The sequence below is a fragment of the Papio anubis genome, chromosome 14, assembly GCF_008728515.1.
Source record: "Papio anubis isolate 15944 chromosome 14, Panubis1.0, whole genome shotgun sequence".
Lineage (NCBI taxonomy): Eukaryota > Metazoa > Chordata > Mammalia > Primates > Cercopithecidae > Papio > Papio anubis.
The window spans coordinates 70,345,912-70,369,433 of NC_044989.1; the positions used below are offsets into that span (position 1 = coordinate 70,345,912).

Consider the following 23,522-nt stretch of genomic DNA (forward strand, 5'->3'; position numbering starts at 1 on the left):
TATAGAATTGGTAAGAAAGGGAAACTTCAAGAAGTTTAAAATTCCTTCCATTCAACAAATGCATATGGGCCACTGACTTCCTGTGCAGGTCCGGGATAGAAAGATGAATACAACTTTCTGGCCCCTGAAAGCCACGAACCTAGTAGACAATTAAGCAATTACTACCTTGGGTCACAGACTGCTGTAGACAAGGTGGTCGAGATCTCAGACAGACATGGAACCCAGCCCTGGACATGAAGCAGATGGCAGTGTTAGCCGCAGAAATCACAAAGAACCATGCACCTACATAAGCACAACTGTTTCTGCTCACCCGTCTCGGCATTGTGCAATCACAGTGGGCAGACTGCTCATCAAATTTGGAGGGGAAATTTGGAATGGCCAGACTTAAAACACAGACTATGTGGCAAGCAGTAATAAAAACTCACCGTCGGGACCAGGGGAATACCTCAGAGAAGGAAGCAGTCATCCTTGACCTATGGAGACTCAGAGTAGGGGGCCTGGCAGACTGTCAAGTGGGACACAGATGTCCCCATCCATAGATGCCTGCCCAGGAGCAAGCAAGGCATTTAACATGAATCCCAATCAAAAGACAAGTGTAGAAAGCTCTGCCCTCAGGTAGATTCATAGCTGAGCCTGCTTCCTGCACGGGCAACTCTATCTACATGAGGCCCAGGACATGTGGCGGTGGGTAGTTTAGCTAATGGGGGGAACGGTCCTCCCCAGCAGCCCCTCTGCTCAGCAGCTGAGAAGGCAGCAGTGAGCACTCCCCTCACCCAGAGACACATAAGTGTGCCCAGAACGGAATCTGCTCATGAGGGGCTGCCCTCTGGGGTAGGTCAAGGCATCCCAAACCAGCACATCCACGTGGCGACACCTACAAAGGCTCTATAACTCAGGTCTGTGTCCCCAGCCCAGCAGGGCTGAGCAGGAGGGAGCCCACACTGGAAGTGGAATGACAACTTCCCAGACCCTCAGCCATGAAGCAGACCACAGGCGCTGCCCTGAGTTCTGATAGCAGTCCCAGTTCCTCTTCAGGACCTGGGGACCCTTTAATCCAGATGGTGGGGGGCAAGAGAACCTTAAGATCCCTTTCTGGGGGGCCCTCACTGCTACCTTGCTGGGCCAGGCATCACCTTGCTGTGTCTGCTTTGATCACACCCACTGGGACACCATTTGGGGTTCCAGCTGTGCACACCTCTCACTGTGCGCCAGGAGAGTGGCAGAGGACTGGGAGGCCACTTAGTGGGCAGACTCTCAGCCTGCTCTGGCTGGAGCTGAAGAGGCATCCTGTCGCACAGTACACAGCACATACTGTGCAATGCTGTCCACCCCACCCTTGCCTTGTGGGGTCTGAGGCCTGGCAGAGAGGGGGCTTAGAACTGTGGAGAAAGCCCTGCAGAGGATGTGCACCTTCCTCTGGGCTTTGAGAAATGAGCCACCTTGGGTTAGGAAGAAAGGAGAAGAAGTAGGAATGCTGCTCCTGGGGACGGGATCAGGGAACAGCCGGAACGAAGATGCAGGGGTGGGAATGGGTGAGAAGTCTGGCCTGAGTGAGGAGAAGGCACTGGGAGGAGGAGTTCTGAAACACAGCAAACCCCTAGGCCAATTGCCAGCCCCTCCTGGTTCCTTCACTGCAGCACCAGGCACAGAAGCCGCGATGTTCCCCAAGGCTATGTCCTTCTCAGCATCTCCTGTCTCCCTTCCCCTATCCCTCACCCCTGGTCCAAGTAGCCAAGCCCCAGGATCACAGGAAACCCACGGTGGGCTGTCCTTGGCCCCTGACACTTCAGTCCCATTCTTCTGGGCCTCTTGACTCTTATCTTTGCCCTGGATGGACTTTTACATTCGGCTCGGGGTGGTGGCTCACATCTGTAATCCCAGGGCTTTGGGAGGCCAAGGCAGGAGGATCACTTGAGGCCAGGAGCTCTAGACCAGCGTGGGCAACAAAGTGAGATCTCATCTCTACCAAAAAAAAAAAAAATTTAGCCAGGCGGCATATGCCTGTAGTCCCAGCTACTTGGGAGGCTGAGGTGGGAAGATCACTTGAGCCCAGGAGTTCGAGGCTATAGTGAGCTATGATCTTGCCACTGCACTCCAGCCTGCACCACAGTGAAACCCTGTTTCAATAAATAAATAAATAACAAATAAATGGTTGTCTCAGAGCTGAACAGGGACTGGAATGGGAAGGTCTTGGGACCCCGTGTAGGTAGGACACTTACTGACTGGGTGCCACCTTCAGGTAGCAGAATTCCCAGGTACAGCTGCTCTGAGGCCAAGGTCTCCCATTCATTCATCCAACAAATACTTATCAAGCACCTACAATGTGCCAGGCACTGCCCTAGTCTCTGGGGGTACACTATGACGAAGAGATTTAAAACTTCTGCCACACTGGGGAGAATGTGGAGAAACTGGAACCTGTGTGCATTGCCAGTGGGTATGTAAAGTGGTATACAGCCACTGTGGAAAATGATATGGTGGTTCCCCAAGAAGTTAAACATAGAATTACCATATGATGCAGCAATTTCACTTATTTAGGTATAGACCCAAAAGAACTGCAAGCAGGGATTCAAACAAATATTTGCACACCCATGTTCACAGCAGCATTATTGGTTTGCAGTAGCTGAAAGGAAGAAACAAACCAAGCGCCCACGCATGGCTGAACAGATGAACATGTGGTACAGTTACACAATGGAATATTATTCAGCCGTAAAAAGGAATGAAGTTCTGACACATGCTACAACATGGATGAATCTTGAAAACATTATGGTAAGTGAAAGAACTAGACATAAAACGACAAATACTCTATGATTCTACTTACATAAGGTATCTAGAGTAGTTAAGTTCATAGAGACAGAAAGTAGAGTGGTGGTTGCCAGAGGTGCAGGGAGGGAAATGTTTAGTGGGTAGTGGGAGTTAGTGTTTAGTGGGTAGAGGGTTTCAGTTTGGGAAGATGAAAAAGTTCTGAAGAGGAATGGTGTTGATGGTTACATGATGTTGTAAATATACTTAATGTCACTGAATTATACACTCAAAAACCGTTAAAATAGTCAATTTTATGTTATATATATTTTACCACAATTAGAAACAAACAAAAACCTTCCCCATGGAACTTATGTTCTTCTGAGTTGCCCCAGATAAGAGCTTATAATGAAGAGTGGTGTTAACTCTGCCACCTCAAAGCAGGGGTCAACATGGGGTTCTGCAGAATAGTCTGGAGTAGGGTGGGAGGGGTCAGGAAGCCTGAGGTCACCAACAGGTTCCTCTCACTCTCTGTACCCAGAACAGCTCTCCTGTTACCAATTTTGAACGTATTCTGATAAAATTTTATTTGAAAAAAATGCTGCCACCACTAAAGAACTTTTTTTTTTTCCTAAACCATTGCCTTCCTTCTCTAAAACAACCACTGACTGAGAGATGCTTCCATGAAGAGTGAGCAGGCAGGGGCCACTTTGCAAGAATCTGCATGGGCAGGGGATAGGGCCCAGAGGGCAGGGCTCTCACAGCCCTGCCACCCTTCCTCTGGGCTGGAGGGTCAGTTATCAGATTTCTGGCTCCATCTCCTCCTGGAGGGCAGGGTTCTCGGCTGACTCACCTCTGGTCTTGCCCAGGGTGGTGTATGGAAACGGCACCTGATTTCGGCATTGGAAACCTTGGCTCCAAGTCCTGGCTGGGCCTTTTATAAGACATTTAATGTCCCAGCCTGTTTTCTTAGCTGTAAAATGAGAATAACCCTGACACCACCCATCTCCCAGGATCAGACACAACACCACAGCACACCACAACACGGTGCTTGGCACAGAGGGGGTGCATGTACACGGGGGGCCTCAGTGTTCAGGCCCTAAGGCCCAGGAATGGGGGGCTGTGGGCCCCAGCTGTGCCCAGGAGGCCCTGGGGTGGGTCCCTGAGCCCTTGGAACTGCCCAGCCAGCCCTGCCAGTCCTGGCCAGTCCCGGCGCTCATTTGGGGCGTGGAGGGGGCACTGAGTGCACAGCCGCCCCCAGAGTAAACAGCCTGATGAGCACGGGACAACAAGATGCTGAAATGCTTCTGAGCCACGTCATGGTTTCAGAGGCCCTGGCCTGCCACCCCTGGGAGCCTTCCTGGGTCCCACCCAGGTGATGTGACCACACCCTGTGCTGCCCCTAACCTATCTCTGCATGTGACAATTCTGTGCCTTCTACGCTGGGCCATGACTTCTGGAAGGTGGGGACCCACCCTACTGGTCTTTACTCCCCTGGCACATAGACGGGGTTCAGTAACTGTATTTTGAATCGGCGGTGATGATGATGGTGACAATGACAGTTGCAGCAACTATTCAGCACATGGCCCTTGCCATGGGTGTGGCCACAGTGCTAAGAAACTTCATTTAACTCTTTTAACCTTCACGGAAATCCTCACAGGTGTGTCCTGTTGCCATGATCCTCATTTTTAATGAAGGCACTGAGGCGCAGAGAGCTTAAGTACCTTGCCAAAGGTCACACAAAGTGACAGAGGCAGGGCTTGAACCCCAGTGTCTTGGTTTGCCCTCTTTTTGTTTTTATTTTTATTTTTTTGAAACGGAGTCTCACTCTATTGTCCAGGCTGGAGCGCAATGGCAAGATCTTGGCTCACTGCAACCTCCACCTCCTGGGTTCAAGTGATTCTCATTCCTCAGCCTCCCAAGTAGCTGGGATTACAGGCCCCTGCCACCATGCCCAGCTAATTTTTGTATTTATATTAGAGACAGGGTTTCACCATGTTGGCCTGGCTGATCTTGAACTCCTGACCTCAAATGATCCACCCACCTCAGCCTCCTAAAGTGCTTGGATTACAGGCGTGAGCCACTGTGCCCAGCCTGTTTATTTACGTAGAGACAGGGTCTCACTCTGTGGCCCCGGCTGGAGTGCAGTGGTGTGATCAGGGCTTACTGTAGCCTTGACATCCAGGGCTCATGTGATCCTCCCACCTGAGCCTCCTGCCACACTTGGCTAATTTTTTTTTAAATGTTTTTGTAGAGATGAGGTCTCACTATGTTGCCCAGGCTGGTCTCTAACTCCTGGACTCAAGCCATCTTCCCTGCCTTGGCCTCCCAAAGTTCAGGGATTACAGGTGTGAGCCACCATACCTGGCCTCCCTTTTAACCACTCCTCCCAGCTGTCTGGACAAGGGAACTTTCTCTCCTACTGACTCCTCATCCATGGCAATCATCAACATCTTGGGAAGGGACATTAGAAGGCCTCGGGCCACCTTCCTACGCAGCCTCTAAGATCCCTTCTGAGGTGTACCCTGGCAGAGGGGCTGTCTTGAGACTATGTAGACCCTCCTTTGGCAGGGAACTCCCCACCACACCGGCACTCATCTCAGATGGGACCCCAGTCAGCCTCCTCGAACGTGGCCTGCTGGACATAAAGAATGGTCCCCCCTCACCCTTGGTGGCTCTTCAGCTATATAAATTCACCTCTCCTCTAGCTAACAGCCCCTGCCTCGTCACCACTGCTCTGTCCCCAGACCCTCTCCCTCCTGGTGACCTGCCTGGGGAATTCCTACTTGGTTGGGATCCGAGAGCTGCACCCCACACACGGGCATTTGGCCCAAGGAACGGGGATAGAGAAGGGATACGGCTCTCCCTGTGCCAGGTCCTTGCCTCCCATGTGTAGGGGGCTCTCCTGATTTTCACACTCTTGGTCCACAAGGAGCCCATGGAAAACCAGTCCCCTTGGGCCCTCAGGCTCCTCCACTATGTATTTGAATGAATCATTTTAGTGAACCCAAATATAAAATGTTACATTTTCCCTTGTAAAAATGTCTTCTTTTTTTCACTCTGACAGAACTATTTTGAGTCATGACTTTGTTACCCCAAAGTCATTTATTGTCCCTCCAGGGGCTGGGTCACCTGCAGCCCAGAGAAGTCTCCCTTCAGGGGCTTTATTTTTTTATTTTTTATTTTTTTGAGATGGAGTCTTGCTCTTGTTGCCTAGGCTGGAGTGCAATGGCGCAATCTCGGCTCACCGCAATCTCTGCCTCCCGGGTTCAAGCAATTCTCCTGCCTTAGTCTTCCGAGTAGCTGGGATTACAGGCATGTGCCACCAGGCCTGGCTAATTTTGCATCTTTAGTAGAGAAGGGGTTTCAATATGTTGGCCAGGCTGGTCTTGAACTCCCGACTTCAGGCAGTCTGCCCACCCTGGCCTCCCAAAGTGCTGGGATTACAGGCGTGAGCCACTGCAGGGATTTAAAAAAAAAAAAAAAAAAAAAAAAAAAAAAACCATTGCTGATCAAGTTTCTCTTCTCTGTCTTGAAATCTAGGACTAATAAATGGATTTGTCTCTGGTCATGCCACCTCTCCCCAGAAGTGCTGCTCTGGGGGCTCTGGCCAACCTGGATGACCACCCGTGGGGAACGTGACCACCTGCAGGGAATGTAACCACCTATGGGGAACGTGACAAGTGGGTTGTTTTCTAGGATAGAGTTGAGGGAGCTCTATTTTACATGTTCTCTACTGTTAGGGGCTTCATTTCACTCTTAATGATCTTTGTTCCACCTTTTTTTTTCCTCCCAGTGTGAGGACTATTCTCAAGGGAGGTACAGTTAGAAACAAAATGGGAACTGGGTACTTATTGTTCTCTCTACTCTGCGTCTTCCCCTAGCCGAGGGGAGTCGCTGCCTTGTCCATCCTCTTGCTCCAAACAGACCAATAAGGAAGCAAACAACTTTGGTGCTGACCAGGATTCCTTTAAAATCGCTGCTAATTCTAGACTTTGGTCCTTCTGGACATTCTGACACACCCGAGGTATATCACAGCCAAGGCATCAAGCAGTGTGAAACCCCAGCAGGTTCACTGAAAACCTACACTCATCTGTCCTCCTTGGCTGCTGCCTGCCCCCTTCCTCCCCATTAAAATCATTTGCGATTTCATCATCAGAATCTAATTTCCACTCGGTGGAATGCTTATGCCTGGCAGGTTTTCCTCTACTCCTCACATTATTCTAATCCCACTGAAAAAAGAATTCCTTTAGGGAGCTTGTTGAGACCACCACTTTGATCAAGCCCTACTTCACTCTGGCCTTGGGGACATGTCACAGAGTGGCTTGTCTAAAATCTTTTCCTAGAACTTTGATATTGTTATTTTAGGTTATTATTGTGATTTCATGTTATTCTCCCCGCTTTGGGAGAAATTGTTTCATCATTTTGTAATTAAATTAGATTTGCAAAATGTCAACAATAGGATGTGCAATGCATTACACGTGCATAACGTAGTAATCTATTGTCAAGACAGAGACCTCCTGGTGAGGTGACAGAGTCCCGGGCCCCCCTGCCTTCTACTAGACCGTTACTTTCTCAGATGGTGAGGAATAAGTCATCCTTATCTAAGAATCCTTATCTAAGAAATACCTGGCTTTTCTTTGAGATCCCCTCACTGATTGAAGCACCCCTGCAATCACCCAGGGTGATTCACAGAAGCAGATCTGGGGACCACATGGCCAGGGAGCAGGGAAGAATCAGGCTACCAAAGACACAGACACTGGGCGCAGCCTGCCTCAGCGAGTGGGCTGCCCTGGCTTGGGCCATGTAGTGAAGAGGGCAGAATTTGTCCTTAAGCCCATGCCAGCCTACGCCTCCACCACTGCTCCCCAAACTGCACCCCTAGCCCAAATCTGAGTTGCTGTGTCCTGTCCCAAGGCTATTTAGGCCATCCCACCAGGCCTGCCATCCCCAGGGAGTGTCCAGCTCAGAGTCCTCTCTCCATACCTGTCTCCAAGTATCAGCAAGCTTTCAGACTGGAAAGGATTTATTCACAAACTCATGCAGGTGAACAAAGGGGTCCAACAGTAAGGGAGACATTTTCAGCTGTGAAGCCAACTAGGGCTGTGTGGAGAGGACTTGCACCCTGAACCTGAAATCACAGTGGCCTCAGTCTCCAAGGTCCTGTGAGAAGCACGGCCGGCCCGAGTCAGAGCCACTCAACAGCATCTTATTCATCCAGAGTCACTGAGGTTCCCATCAATTACATTTTCTGAAAATGAAACTTGAATTGCCAAAACACTATTTTAACCACTATGAAAAGAAAAATCTTCCTAAAAGGGGGCCCATAGTCCCTAAACCTTAAACCTTAAACCTCTCCTTTTCCCACTGAAGTGGTCATCGTTATCCCTATGGAATGGGACAATAATGTGATTGTGTTTCTATGTGCTGTTTAATTACAGCCTTCCTTACAGCCTTCACTTTCCTGTTTTCTACAAGTCTCTCTCTAAAAACCACTTTCCACCAGCCACCCTTCCAGGCTGTTTCTTTTGCAGAGAGCTGGAAAATCAGACAGCACTCCTGTTAGGACAGTGTGCTCCACAGATGTCAGCGAAGCTTGAGGCCCACAGAGAAATAAGGCACTTGGTTCAAACGCAGGGATTTTGATTTAGCTATTTCTTAGGGTCTTGTTTCCAATACATTCCAGTTCACGGCTAAAATCCAAAGGCAGATGGGGCCAAGACTCACTTGCACATGGAATGCTCCTTGAATCTATTTCTCATGGTCCTCTGATTGGTAAGATGTTTCTGTCGTCATGACACTATCAGGCAGGAGCTCCAGGGCTTGCTCTGCTTCTATTTGTTATGTGTAGCCCTGCTAGATGAGCAGCGTTGTGAGACCCCTAGACCTGAGAGGTCCCATTAAGAGGAATGAGATCAAGAGAGATGAGATGTGCAGCCTGTGTCCCTGACCCTGACCTGGCATCCTTCTCTTTGGTGTCTTGTGTGTTCTATAGATTTCAATCTCCTGACACAGGTTCCGTGGCCATGGCCATTTTACAGCACGACCAATGGAGCAGTGAGAGTCTGTGAAAAGAGCAGGGCCCCTCAGGGAGACCACCTGGATGAGCTAGCTCATGTGCTAGCTCTTCAAGGAACCCAGGGTGCAGCGTGTGGGCAGTACAGTAACGGGCATCCTGGGCTGTGTTTGGAGCTGCTCTGAGTCAGGCAGGGCTGGCTGTCACAGCTGGGGCGAAGATGCAGCCAGGGTCTCACTCTGTATTGCTCACTCAGTGGGTTGTGGCTTGCTACTGGGTCATGAAATCAATTTAGTGGGTCACAACCAGCCTTTCTCTTTAAAAAATAAACAGAATAGGACAGGGGTGGTGGCTCAAGCCTATAATCCCAGCACTTTGGGAGGCGGGCGGATCACGAGGTCAAGAGATCAAGACCATCCTGACTAATATGGTGAAACCCCATCTCTATTAAAGATACAAAAAAAAATTAGCCGGGCATGGTGGCGGGCACCTGTAGTCCCAGCTACTCGGGAGGCTGAGGCAGGAGAATGGTGTGAACCTGGGAGGCGGGGCTTGCTTGAGCCAAGATGGTGCCACTGCACTCCAGCCTGGGCAACAGAGCGAGACGGAAATAAATAAATAAATAAATAAATAAATAAATAAATAAATAAATAAAATAAACAGAATATCCAAGTGCATCACATGTAGTCAGGGTGAATATTATTTTGACAAAACTTTTGCAGCTGGGCACAGTGGCTCACACCTGTAATCCCAGCACTTTTGGAGGCCGAGGCGGGCGGATCACGAGGTCAGGAGATCGAGACCATCCTGGCTAACACAGTGAAACCCCATCTCTACTAAAAATACAAAAAAAAAAATTAGCCGGGCGTGGTGGCGGGCGCCTGTAGTCCCAGCTACTCGGGAGGCTGAGGCAGGAGAATGGTGTGAACCGGGAGGCAGAGCTTGCAGTGAGCCGAGATTGTGCCACTGCACTCCAGCCTGGGTGACAGAGTGAGACTCCGTCTCAAAAAAAAAAAAAAAACTTTTGCTTCAGTGTTATGTATCCATACATCGAGGTGTGTCCTGGTTGGGACAGGAGATATCTTTCTCACCATGAGCAGTGGTCAAAGAAGTCAGAAACACAGTGGTTACATGCACATCCATCCTGCAGCTGATCTTCCTGAGACCCATCCCTGCCACCTCACCCCCAGCTGGGAAGCCAAATGGAATTTGTTCAGGGCCCTAGAATTAGCCTCACCTGGAAGGGACAGAGGAGTCTGGGAAGCCTTCTTGGAGGAGGTGGGGCTTGCTGTGGTGGGAGCAGGGAGAGGGACGCAGGGCAGAAGGGAGGACAGGAACAATGGTCCCAAGGTGGGAAGAGCTGGAAGAAGGAAGCCTGGAAAGGCCTGGGAGGAGCAGTACTGGACACCACCTTCTCATGCAGGCAGAATGAGGGCTGAGGCCAGGGTTGGAAGGGAGAAAGAAAGCTCATTTGGTTTCAATGTGGAAACAGCCAAGTAATCTTCTACTTGATGCCTGCTTTTGTAGATGGTTAGAATCATCCTTAGTTAAGAACCAAGGCCTCCTCCTCCTTTATTCCAAATCCCTCTGGGGAGCACTTGGTAGTGGAGCAGTCAGGTGGGGTATCAGGCCTAACATCCCTAGCTCTTACCGACCCAAAGAATACAACTTCATAGTGCCAGCTTTCCATTTTTCAGTTTAAATTACAATTTTAAGGTGGGATGTGGAGGTTCACCCCTGTAATCCCAGCACTTTGGGATGCCAAGGAAGGATCACTTGAGCCCAGGAGTTTGAGATCAGCCTGGGCAATATAGGGAGACCCCCGTCTCTCAAAAAAAAAAAAAAAAAAAAATTAGCTAGGTGTGGTGGCACACACCTGTGGTCCCAGCTACGTGGGAGAATTACGTGAGCCCAGGAGGTCAAAGCTGCAATGAGCCAAGATCACAGCACTGCACTCCAGTGTGGATGACAGAGTAAGACCTTGTCTCAAAAAAAAAAATCAATTTTAATTCATTAAAATGAAAAAATCCAGTTCTTCAGTCACACTGGACACATCTCAAATGTTCAATAGCCACATGTGGCCAGCAGTTACTGCATGGAACAGCACAGAGAACATTACTATCATCATGGAAAATTCTAGTGGGCAATGATGTTCTAGAACAAGGAAATAAATAATTTATTCATTCCCTCAGGAATGCAACATCTTTCGTTATTTCTATGACACCTGAAATTCTAAATGCAAATGCTTCTCAAGAGAGGCACTGGAATGACTTAAGTTCTTACCAAATAGTAACTGGTTGATATCAAGGGTCCAAAGAAAGCCACCATCTAAGGAAACCATCCACCTGAGGCTGACAGTATGGGGGGTGCAGGGATGTCAGACGGTCAGACACTGTCCCTAACCAGAGATGCTGTCCAAGAATGCTGATGGATAGGGTTTAAGCACCTCCATCAAGGAGTGTGGAAAACTGTGTGACCTGTGAAGAAAGAAAATGACCCAAAGTTAGTATTCATCTTCAGATGAGGGGACAGTTTATTTTCCAACAGTCCTCAGCAGGGGTTATTACATGAGAAACAAGCTCTTCTCTATTTCTAGGTAAGGCAGAATAAGAAGTGGACACACAAAGAAGCTGGGTGTGGGGCTCATACCTATAGTTCCAACACTTTGGAAAGTTAAGGCAGAAGGATGGCTTGAGCCCAGAAGTTGAAAGCTACAGTGAGCTATGATCACACCACTGCACTCTAGCCTGGGTGACAGAGCAAGACCCAGTCTATTTAAAAAAAAAAAAGGATGCAGGCCTTTGCAGAGGAGGATGCTTGTGAACTTGGCTCTCCTCTGCCCTCCACATTTTACTCAAAGACCAAGCCCATGGCTTTATCCATCTCCTCCACACCAACACCTCCCAGAACCATAGTACTGACCTAGGCCTAGAGATCTAAATACTAACTTATCCTCACCAGGAGCCCAAAAGCAATTGTGACAATCTCTGTGCCCTGCCCCCACCACTTCTCTTCCTGTAGTCCCTACCCTGGCTCATGCTCCACCACCCTCATCCAAGTCAGCACCTGTGAGTCACCCTGGGCTTCTCCTCCTCCTCCCTCCCCTGTGCAAAGTCACGTCTTGGCCACCTCTCCCATCTGCCTCAAGTCAGCCCTGCTCTCCTTCTCACCAGCCCTGCCCCACCTGTGGCCTCCTCCTGCCACACCTGCTCTCTGGCAGGAGCCGCCTGCTGACTTCACTGCTTCCAGTCATGGCCACCTCCAGCCCGGTGGCACTGAACCACAGATGAGCAACAGAATGACCTGGGGAGGCGCTTAAAATCTAGATCCTGACTCAGTTATCTGGCTGGGTCAAGCGTGTGTATTTTTGCAAAAGTGCCCCAGGTGATTCTGACACATACTCCTAGTTAAGAACCACGGCTACAGCCGCCTCTTCCTCATTGTTATTAATAACAAGAGAAACAACAATTGACATTTTTTTGTGCACTTACGTGCACTGCCTCATGTAATCTTTATGACAACTCTATGAGGCAGGAGCTGTCTTCTACTCCCATTTTACAGTTGTTGAAACTGAGGCATAGAAAGTCCCATGGCTAGTGAAGGGCAGGACCAGCTCATGACCAGCCTGACTTCTAACCGCTGTGCTCTCCATACCCCTTCATAAAGCTGAAATTCATACATGGCTCCCCTCCTCACACCATTTCCTGATAGTTCTAGGAAAAAAAAAAGCAGTTTGGGGACACATTTATGATTTCCCTCTCCACCCAACCTCGCACCAATAGCTTCTTAACGCTAAAAGAAGTCTCTTGATCAGGGTCGTGGGGATATAGTGAATATCTATGTAAAAATTCACTGAGATGTATGCTTAGGATTTGTGACTTCATGTTTGTTATTCCCCAATGACAAAAGGCCTTTAAAAAGTCACTTAAAAAAGAACCTAGCAAATCTGAAACAGAGAAAAATATGCATCCGCTAAAGAAACTGGGAAAAGGCCATAAAAATACTAGCAACTGTGAAGAATTCTTTCTGGCAATAACACAGGTAAGAATAGGCTAGGAAAAGATCCCCAGAGCTAACCCACAGGAAATGCTCGAAAGAAATCAGTCTGGGAGAGGGCACTGACTGGAGGCAGGGCCCTGGGCACAACTGACAGGAAACCCCAACACAGTGGGCTTGACGGCAGTCAGGCACAGGTCAGAAGCCACAGCAGTAACAGCAGCAGCAACACAGGGACTCTGAGGGCCCACAGGACTGTCTTTGGGCCAGGGGCTGGGGGCTGCCCCAGGTGGAGGTCAATGACAGTGAGTTAACTCCTTAACTTTCACAATTCACAAAAATACTACAGATTCCATCTAGATTAATATTTATTTTATTTTTTGGAAACAGGGTTTCACCTAGCCCAGGCTGGAGTGCAGTGGCTAGTCACAGGTGCAATCGCGATGCACTACAGCCTTCAGCTCCTAGGCTCAAGCATTCCTCCTGCCTCAGCCTCCCAGGTAGCTGAGACTCTAGGTGCACACCACTGTGCCTAGCTACATTAAGATTTAAATTTAAAAAAATAAAACACTAAAGTATTGAGATAGTTTGTGTGAATATATTAATATAAATTCTGTAGCAGAAGAAGTATCCCTGAAACTGACATAAAGACAGAAACAATGCCTGTAATCCCAGCACTTTGGGAGGCCAAGGAGGGCAGATCACTTGAGCTCAGGAGTTCAACACAAGTCTGGCCAACATGGTGAAACCTCGTCTCTACTACAAAAATACGAAAACTAGCCGGTGTGGTAGAGCATGCCTGTAATCCCGGCTACTCAGCAGGCTAAGGCAGGAGAATCGCTTGAACTCAGGAGGCAGAGGTTTCAGTGAGCTGAAATCATGCCACTGCACTCCAGCCTGGGAGAGAGAGAGAGACTCTGTCTCCAAAAAAAAAAAAAAAAAAGACAGAAACCAGCCCAGTCCTAGTGATCCAAATACCAGTGACCTATCTGGCCAGGAGCCTCCACGCAACAATGCCAAAGGGAATTGTCACGATTTCTGCACCCCACCCCCACCACTCCCCTTCCTGTAGTCCCAATCCTGGCTCATCCTCCACCTGCTCACACTCTGCCCTCCTCCAGGTCAGCACCTGTGAGTCACTCAAGGCTCCTCCTCTTCCTTCCTCCCTCCCCCACCCAAGGTCACCACATCTTGGTCACCTCTCTCATCTGCCTCCAATTGGCCCTGCTTGCCTCTTCTCTAGCCCTGCCCCACCTTCGGCCTCATCCTGCCACACGTGCACTCTGGCAGGGGCCGCCTCCCTGCTGGCCTCCCTGCTTCCAGTCATGGCCACCTCCAGCCTCACGATTTGTAAAGCCTATATAGACTACCTTGATACATGGACATTTTAGATTCATGAATGCTTTAAACATGAACAAGACTAAATGACAAGTGACAATCTAGGATAAATATTTGTAATACATGATAATTGGGCAAGGTGGCTCACACCTGTAATCCCAGCGACTAGGTAGGCTAAGGCAGGAGCATAACATGAGGCCAGATGTTTGAGGCCAGCCTCGGCAACACAGTGAAACTCTCATCTCCAAATAAAAAAAAAAAAAAACCACACACACACACACACACACACACACATACATATATGACAGACAAGGAGTTAATAGCCTGAATACATCTTTGTATAAGAAAAAAATAATATACCACAGTAAATACTAACAACAAACTGCACAAATGAAGTGGGAAAAATGGAGAAATATATCAATAGAAAACAGATAACTGACTGGGCTCGGTGGCTCACACCTGTAATCCCAGCACTTTGGGAGGCCGAGGTCGGCGGACTGCTTGGGCTCAGGAACTTGAGACCAGCCTAGCCAATATGGTGAAACCCTGTCTCTACTTAAAATATCTGGGTGAGGTGGGGGACACCTGTAGTCCCAGTTACTCGGGAAGCTGAGGTGGGGGATCACCTGAGCCCAGGAGGTTGAGACTGCAGTGAACTGTGATCATGCCACTGCACTCCAGCCTGGGCAACAAAGCAAGACCCTGCCTCAAAAAAAAAGAAAAAAAAAAAAAGAAAAGAAAACTAGATAAAGCACATAAGCAGATAATTCATCAGAAAGAATTACCAACGGTTGGCCTGTAAAAGAGTCCAAGTAATAAAAAGAAAAAAGGAAAAGGAAAGCAAACTAAAGCAACAATGATATACTATTTGTTTTTGTTTATCAAATTTGCAAAATTTCCAAAAATGCTAATCCCCAGTGTTGGGAAGGATGTAGTGAAGGAGGCACTCTCATAGGATTGGTGACAACAGCCTAAGTTGATACATCCTTCCTGGAAGGCGATTTGACAATACATACTAAATCCTTCAAAGTGTGCATACTCCTTGATCTACTCTACTTCACTTTTTAAAAAAAAACACTAAAGTATTGAGATAGTTTGTGTGAATATATTAATACAAATTCTGTAGGAGAAGAAAGTTTCTTTCTGAAACTGACATAAAGACAGAAACCATGCCTATAATCCCAGCACTTTGGGAGGCTGAGGAGGATGAATCACTTGAGCTCAGGAGTTTAAGACAAGACTGACCACATGGTGAAACCCCGTCTCTACTAAAAAAATACAAAAGTTAGCCGAAGTGGTGGTGCATGCCTGTAATCCCAGCTACTTGGGAGGCTAAGGCAGTAGATCCCCTTCTACTTAAGTGGATCAAAATAAGGATGTGGCTGGGTTTGGTGGCTCACACCTATAATTCCAGCACTTTGGGAGGCCAAGGCAGGTGGATCACCTGAGGTTAGGAGTTCAAGACCAGCCTGACCAACATGGTGACACCCTGTCTCTACTAAAAATACAAAAACATTAGCCAGGCATGGTGGCACATGCCTGTAACTCTGGCTACTCAGGAGGCTGAGGCAGGAGGATCACTTGAGCTCGGGAGGTGGAGGCTGCAGTGAACCGAGATCTCACCATTGCACCCCAGCCTGAGCAGCAAGAGCGAAACTCCGTCTCATAAAAATAATAATGATAATAATAATAAGGATGTGCACAGAGTCAGAATTACATATAATGGCCACAACTGTTAATAACCTAAAATGGCAATAAGAAGGGATTAGTTAAATCATGGTAAATTCGTAGTGAAATATAAGCGATCCATAAAAATTTCATTGACAAGAAAAAATGTTCACAACGTACTGCTGAGTATAAAAAGCAAGTCATAGAACAGACATACAGTATAAACCTATTTATGTAATAAAATATATAGGTATAGAAAAAATATCTTAAAGGATATAACCAAAACCATAGCAATGTGTATCTCTGACAAATATTAGCATGATTTTTAATTTTCTTTTTCTGTTTCCTACTTCTCTTGTAAGAAACATGGCAATGTGCACTGGCAGAAACCCTGCAGGTAATGCAGACCCCACCATACCCCCACCATTCCATCTACCTGGTGGGGGTCCCTGTCCAGAGCTGCCCTGTGACTCTGAGCATTCGTACCCTTTGTATGAGACATAAATGCTATTTCTTTGTGCTGCCGTTTAACTTTTCAAGCTTAATTTTGCCTCCTCAATTTGCTGTGGTAAGACTGTGGGTAAGGTTTGTGTCTCACATTTCTTGTGTGTTCCTCTCACTGCCTACTACATAGCAAGTTCACAGCAAATAGCCTAAGCAAAAATGTGTCACTTCTGTGCCCAAGATCCTGTGGCATCTGAAAGAACCCAGTTCTAGGCCAGCTTGAGGCTGTATGTTGTGGGCTACCTGTCAATCTAGTTCTATGAAGATGCCTATTATGCTACTAATTACTGTAGAGTGATGGGGCTGTTTGTTTAAAGCATAGGTTATTGCCCTCACACCCAGAGGCAAAGCCAATCCTGTGGCATCCTGTAATTAATGAGCCCATAGTATTTCTTCCTGCCTCTAGTGCAAAGTTGGCTTTGATCCAAGGGAGTGCTTCCCCTCCATCTACAACTTCACATCTTTGCTGTTGGAGGCCTCTTCTGAGAAAGTACTTCCTTTCCTAAACTGGGGGCCTGGTCAGAATAGCCCTATGTCCCTGGTGTTCCAAGTCAGCTTCACCAGCTCTCCCTGGTCCTTCTGAGTGACAGAGTATGCTCTTAAGTCCAGGCAAATCTACTACCCAAGCAGCTCAGTTTATAGGCCCAGAGACCAAAAGAACCCTAGAGACCACTGCAGGGGTGACAGAGGGTTCGTTCATTCAAATTCAACAAGTAAATGTTTATAGCTGTCGGTAATCTCTGCAATCAGCACTCACTTCAATTAAATCCTCTGTAGAAAAATGAGTTAAATTCTCTGGAGAAGGAGTCAGAATCAGGGAGAGGCCAGACAACTGCCTCTTTTTCTCCTTGTGTATGTGTGAATGTGTCTGGTGTTCACAAGGTTCTTGAAGGAGTGGACGGAGGAGAGAAGTCCTGAAGCCTTTGCCATGAGCACATGTGAGAGGCTTTCTGGAGGCCAAGCCCAGACTTCCATCATGGGGACCTTGGCCACGGTACTTCACAGCTCTGTGCCTCAGCTTCCTCATCTGTAAAATGGGATGATCATAGAGCACCTGCCTCACAGAGTGGTTGTTAATGAATGTTAAGCAGTTAGAACAGTGCCCAGCCCAAGGTGAACAGGATACAAGTGTTTGCCACTATTAACAAAAGCAGAGGGAGCTTTTTGAAAATATCATCTTTTGAGTCCCCTAAACACTCTCTTGCTCCTCTCTGTGAAGAAAGATTCCACACAGCCTGGCATGAGAGCAAACTCCCTTCCCAGGAGCTTTAGAAGCCAAAGAAGTGGCCGCAGATGAGTTGGAAGACAGCTACTGGCTACAGAACATTCCTTTGGAAACTCTTCTCTAAGCAGCCCACCAAGGGCCTTGGGTGTTGAGAGAGTCCAGCCAGCCATGATGGCTGCCACAGGCCTAAAACAAGGGTTGTGCTGTAGTTTGAATGTTTCTCCCAGAAAGTATGTATTGGAAACTTAACTTCCAATGCAAGTGCTGGGATGTGGAGCCCGAGAGGTGATCAGGCCATGGGGCAGAGTAAATGAATGCCATTATCATGAGAGTGGGTTCCTCACAAAAGGACAAATTTGGCTCCCTTTTCTCTCTTCCACTCTTTTCGCCTTTCCACCTTCCACCATGGGATGATGCAGCAAAGCCCCTTGATCTTGGACTTCCTAGCCTCCAGTACTGTAGGAAGTAAATCTCTGCTCATTATAAATTGCCCAGTCTGCGATATTCTGTGATAGCAGCACGAAATGGACTAACACAGGGTGTTTGAGAGGAATCCCACACTGGCTTACGGGAGCGCCATCTGCCACAAATGGAGTCTTCTAAGGGCGAGGGCTGGCCAAGGCTCCAATTCTTGGAGGAAAGGTTTCTTTTCTGTAGCCTGAAAGTCTGAGATAGAAAAGCAGAAGAGGAATAGTGACCAACTCCAGATGGAGTCCTTCTTAAGAGGTGGGGTAGGCCGAGCACGGTGGTTCATACCTGTAATCTCAGCACTTTGGGAGGCTGAGGCGGGCAGATCACAAGGTCAGGAGATCCAGACCATCCTGGCCAACATGGCAAAACTCCGTCTCTACTAAAATACAAAAAATTAGCCAGGCATGGTGGTACGCACCTGTAGTCCCAGCTACTTGGGAGGCTGAGGCAGGGGAATCGCTTGAACCTGGGAGGTGGAGGTTGCAGTGAGCCGACATTGCGCCACTGCACTCCAGCCTGGCAACACAGCAAGACTCCATCTCAAAAAAAAAAAAGAGGTGGGGTAATCCAGTGCTAGTTAGTTAGTTGGTCTCATGGCAGGACACTACTTCAGACACATCAGTATTTGCAAAGAAGATAGACTACACAAGTCATTAAGAAATATTTATGTTCTTATATGGTAGAATCTGTTCTTCCCTCCAAATCTAGACTTTCTGAAAGGAAGTTAAACCTCTTCTCATCTCCTGCTCCATCTCCTCACCTAAGCCTCAGCATTTTCTTGTTCAATCAACAAACATCTTGAGCCAGTCTTGGGCCTTAGGTGAATTGATGTCACTGGTCCCCGTCTGTTGTTATCTGCTCACTAGGGCTCAGAATGCCACTGCCTTTTGTCTATTTTGTTAAATGTTGTACCCCCAGTGTTTAGAATAATGCCTGGCTCACAGTATGTGCTCAGCAAGTAGCTGTTAAATGAATGCATGAATATGCTGCAGTGTCCATCGCCCTCCCTCAAGCCCATGCCACCCTCACACAGAGAGGTTCCACTATGGTTTCTTTTTATTATTATTATTATTATTTTGAGTCAGGGTCTCACTCTGTTTCCCAAGCTGAAGTGCAGTGGCAATTGTAGCTCACTGCAGCCTGGACCTCTAGGGCTCAAGTAATCCTCCCACCTCAGCCTCCTGAGTAACTGGGACTACAGACACAAGCTACTATACTCTGCTAATTTTTAAACTTTTTGTAGAGACGGGGTTTCCCTAAGTTTCCCGGGCTGGTCTTGAACTCCTGGGCTCAGGCAATCTTCCCACCTTGGCCTCCCAAAGTGCTGGGATTACAGGAGTGAGCCACCATGTGCACCCAGACTGTGGTTTCTTTTATCAATGTTTTTTTTCCATTTCTACATCCACTTTTATCTAATTCTGTTGTCTTCCTGACAAGCATACCAAATTGTCAATTTTATTTGTCTTAAGTGTATTTATTAAAGTTACAGATTTTCTTGTTTTCTAATTCATTAACTACTTATTTTATCTTAATTTGTTCCAGTTCCTTCCTGTCAGTTTATTTTTTGTTGTCTTGCTTCTTGAGCGTCCAACTTGCTCAGTTAAATTCTACCTGGTTTAATAATAAAGCATTTAATTCCAAGCATTTTTCTTTGAGAATAGCTGAGCCATATTTAGTAAACTTTGTAGTGTCTTCAACATCCTTAATTTCTCCATAGCTTGTGACTGCATGTAGAGAAAGACAATCTATCCCACTACCCACCCCCAAACTTCACCAGCCATTCTCCTGTTCTTTGAGAGGGAAATTGGTATCTACTCATTGTTTATAAAAAACTTTTTGTAAATATACCTTCAAGCCACTTCCCTTCATCCCAGATACCACCCACCCCTCAGCTCCTGTTACATAGAGACTCAGGAGTCATGGGGGAGAGCCATGTGCTGGGCACTGTCTGCCCTTCAATAGCCCAGGGTTTCTCAGTGTCAGCACTATTAACACTTTGAGCTGGATAACTCTTTGTGGCCAGGCTGTCCTGTGCATTGCAGGAAGTTTAACAGCATCCTGGCCTCTTTCTACCCACTAGATGCCAGCAGAATATGCACATGTGCACGTGCACATGCCCCATGTGCATACACATATATACACCCCAAGTTGTGACGACTAAAAATATCTCCAGACATTGCCAGATGTCCTGTCCTGGGGCTGGCAGGTAAAACTGTCCCTGTTTGAGAACCACTGATACAGTCCTTTAAAAGCCACAGCCATGGAGAAGTCAGGACACACAATCTTACCTCCCACCTCCTCAAAGGTCTGGCAGGACCAAGGCCTGGAGGTCCCACAGTGGGGCCCCCTGTGGTTAGGTGTAGGAGCTGCAAATGAGGCAGCGAAGGGGGCCAATTCTGTTTCCTTAGGTGGGTATAATTTTTCCCTCTTGCAGATGGAAAGAAAATAGGATCTAGGTGGCTTCTAGCTGGGAGGTACCTTCAAACTTAGGAAACCAAGAGGGTACAGGGGCAGGCTTCTCCAGCACCCAGTGGCCTTGGCCTCAGAGGGCATAAGAGGACACCAAGACTCATGGGAGCCCAGTCCAGCCCAGAAGGGAGAGGGCCAGATAGGATTCAGAGCTGAAGCCCTGGCCAAAGCAGACAGAACAGACTTACTTCGTAGAGCCTCAGGGTACAAGAGCATCGGCAGCCCCTCTGTTCTCTGAAAGCAAGTGGGATCTCTACTTGGTCATAAAAAGATGCCCATTACTCTTTACATAAAATAACATCCTAATCATTCAGCGCTATTAACGTGTGAAATGCACATACCTTGACCTAGCAGGTACATTGCTATGAGTGTATTTTATGGATATAACAGCACAAGTGCTCAGGGTCTACAGAGAAGCTGTGGCATACTAATCCAGAGTGCAGCCTTAGGGCCTGGCTGCCTGGGTTCAAGTCCCAGATCTACCACCTACCAGATGTGTGATCTTGGGAAAGTTATTGACCTCTTTGCAACAGAGTTCCTTCATCATGAAGTACAGGCAGTAAAAGGACCTATTCCTTGGGCTGTTACTAAGATTATGTAACTTACCATATTCCAACAACATAGTCTGTGGTCAATAAATGCTACCTAAAAATCTGGGAATTTAAATGCCAATCATTGGTTAAATACATGTGGCATATTCATTCTGTGAAATACTGGGTAGCCATTAAAAGAAATGAAGTAGAACTATATCTACTTAAGCCGGGCGCAGTGGCTCACACCTGTAATCCCAGCACTTTGGGAGGCTGAGGTGGGTGGATCACCTGAGGTCAGGAGTTCTAGACCAGCCTAACCAACATGGAGAAACCCCGTTTCTACTAAAAAAAAAATACAAAATGAGCCGGGCATGGTGGCGCATGTCTGTAATCCCAGCTACTTGGGAGGCTGAAGCAGAATTGCTTGAACCCTGGAGGTGGAGGTTGCGGTGAGCCAAGATCGCACCATTGCACTCCGGCCTGGGCAACGAGAATGAAACTGTCTCAAAAAAAAAAAAAAAAAAAAAAAAAAAAACAAAAAACCTGTATCTACTTAAATAAGAACTTATTTAACAATAAGTAATAAATAAGAATATATATATAAAATAGAAAAATTGTGCTAAATTTTATAATAAAGATATACATACAGAAAAGTATATCTCATTTGAGGTTATTTGCATATAAAAAGAGCTATGCAGAAATAGCTATGTGAATTTAACTACATAGAAAGTTTCTAGAACCCTCAAGAAGCTCATTATATCTAGGGAGAGGGACTGGAGGACCAAGGAACTTTTGCTTTCTCCTTTGGTACTGTTTGAGTCTCCTACTATTAGCATGTATTTTTATTTATTTACTTAGAGACAAAGAGTCTCACTTTGTTGCCCAGGATGGAGTGCAGTGGTGCAATCTCAGCTCACTGCAACCTCTGCCTCCTGGGTTCATGCAATTCTCATGCCTCAGTCTCTCGAGTAGCTGGGACTACAGGTACGCTCCATCACGCCCAGCTAATTTTTGTATTTTTAGTAGACACAGGGTTTCACTATGTTGGCCAGGCTGGTCTTGAACTCCAGACCTCAAGTGATCTGCCCGCCTCAGCCTCCCAAAGTATTGGGATTACAGGCATGAGCCACCGTGCCTGGTCTATTTTAAAAATAATAATAATATTCATCTTTTTGAAAAGAATGAGATAGATTTATCTCATTCTTATTCATTCATTTCCACTGCTGTGGAAAATTTTTCAAGATTTATTAAATTTTTTAAGTGATAGAATATGAGTAATATAATACAAGTCACAGGAACGAATCTCTTTCACAAATCCAAGTGTGCAAGAAATCAAGTTTTAGTCTATAACTGAACTCATTGATTATAGTAAGCTTCAAACTTGACAATAGAAAACTTAATTTCAGGTATGTCTGAAATCTCCAGAATACTGAGAAGTACCAGGCATGGGGCTGCCGATGAAGTCAGCAGAGGCCAGGTCTGGCAGCCTCTGCTGCTCTGTGCCTCTTGGGGCAGCCAGGAACCTTGGATCAGGTTGCCTGTGTCTTCACAGCCTAGTCCAACCTTGTCCAATCTACAGCCTGTGGGCCACATGCAGCCCAGGACAGCTTTGAATGTGGCCCAATGCAAATTTGTAAACTTTCTTAAAACATTATGAGAGTTTGTGATTTTTTTTTTCCTAGCTCATCAGCTATTGTGTTAGTGTATTTTAGGTGTGGCCCAAGACAATGCTTCTTCTTCCAATGTGGCCCAGGGAAGCCAAAAGATTGGACACCCCTGGCTAGCCTTACCATGTGACTGCCTCTTTCTGGGATTGTAGTCCTGCCCCCAGCCAGACTGGGGAGGACAGGGCTAAAAAGGTTGGGGTCCTTTCCACTCCCAAGGAAATCCTTCTTCCATCGTTTCCAGTCAAGGCATTCAGTCTGTGCAAGAGAATCCTTGTCCTTTGATGAGCTACTCAGCAAATACTGGAGCTGCCCTAAATGCTTAAGCTTTCAGCACACAAAAGCCAGAGATGCCTGAAGATTAATTCAGTTTTCTAACCTGAAAAGCTGCTCTGGAGGTAATAAGCTCCATCAATGTGAGGGCAGAAAAAGGGAAAATTCAGGAGAGAAAAAAATTGATTTCTCAGATACTATCCCAGCCACTCACATGCAAAGCAAAAAGTTTGAACATTTCCACCAAATAATTAACAGTACCTACCTGTACGGTAGGCTTTAGAGAGGTGCAAGGAGAGCATTTATATATTAGTCTATATATTTCCAAACTGTTTGGATTTTTAAATGATGAAGCTGTATTCAGCACTGCTTATATAACTTACTGTCTATTTATTTATTTATTTATTTATTTATTTATTTATTTATTTATTTTGAGATGGAGTCTTGCTCTGTCACCCAGGCTGGAGTGCAGTGGCATGATCTTGGCTCACTGCAACCTCCGCCTCCTAGGTTCAAGCGATTCTCCTGCCTCAGCCTCCCAAGTAGCTGGGATTACAGGCATGCACCATCCCGCCCCACTAATTTTTGTATATTTTAGTGGAGGTGGGGTTTATCATGTTGGGCAG

The 23,522-nt window shown here is 46.9% G+C and overlaps 1 long non-coding RNA gene across 15 annotated transcripts in view; it reads right to left on the bottom strand.

The window, feature by feature from the left end:
• The window catches only part of LOC101020273, a 139,981-nt gene that overhangs the window by 20,304 nt on the left and 96,155 nt on the right, over positions 1-23,522 (bottom strand). For 11 of the 15 annotated variants that reach the window (XR_002516720.2, XR_002516726.2, XR_001894237.3 and 8 more), the window contains one exon: positions 11,039-11,232. This is a non-coding gene — a long non-coding RNA (uncharacterized LOC101020273). Of the gene's footprint in view, positions 1-7,747; positions 8,003-9,717; positions 10,191-11,038; positions 11,233-12,246; positions 12,469-23,522 lie in introns of those variants that run through there. The other 4 variants (XR_002516718.2, XR_002516717.2, XR_002516729.2 and 1 more) reach the window with 3 other exon arrangements.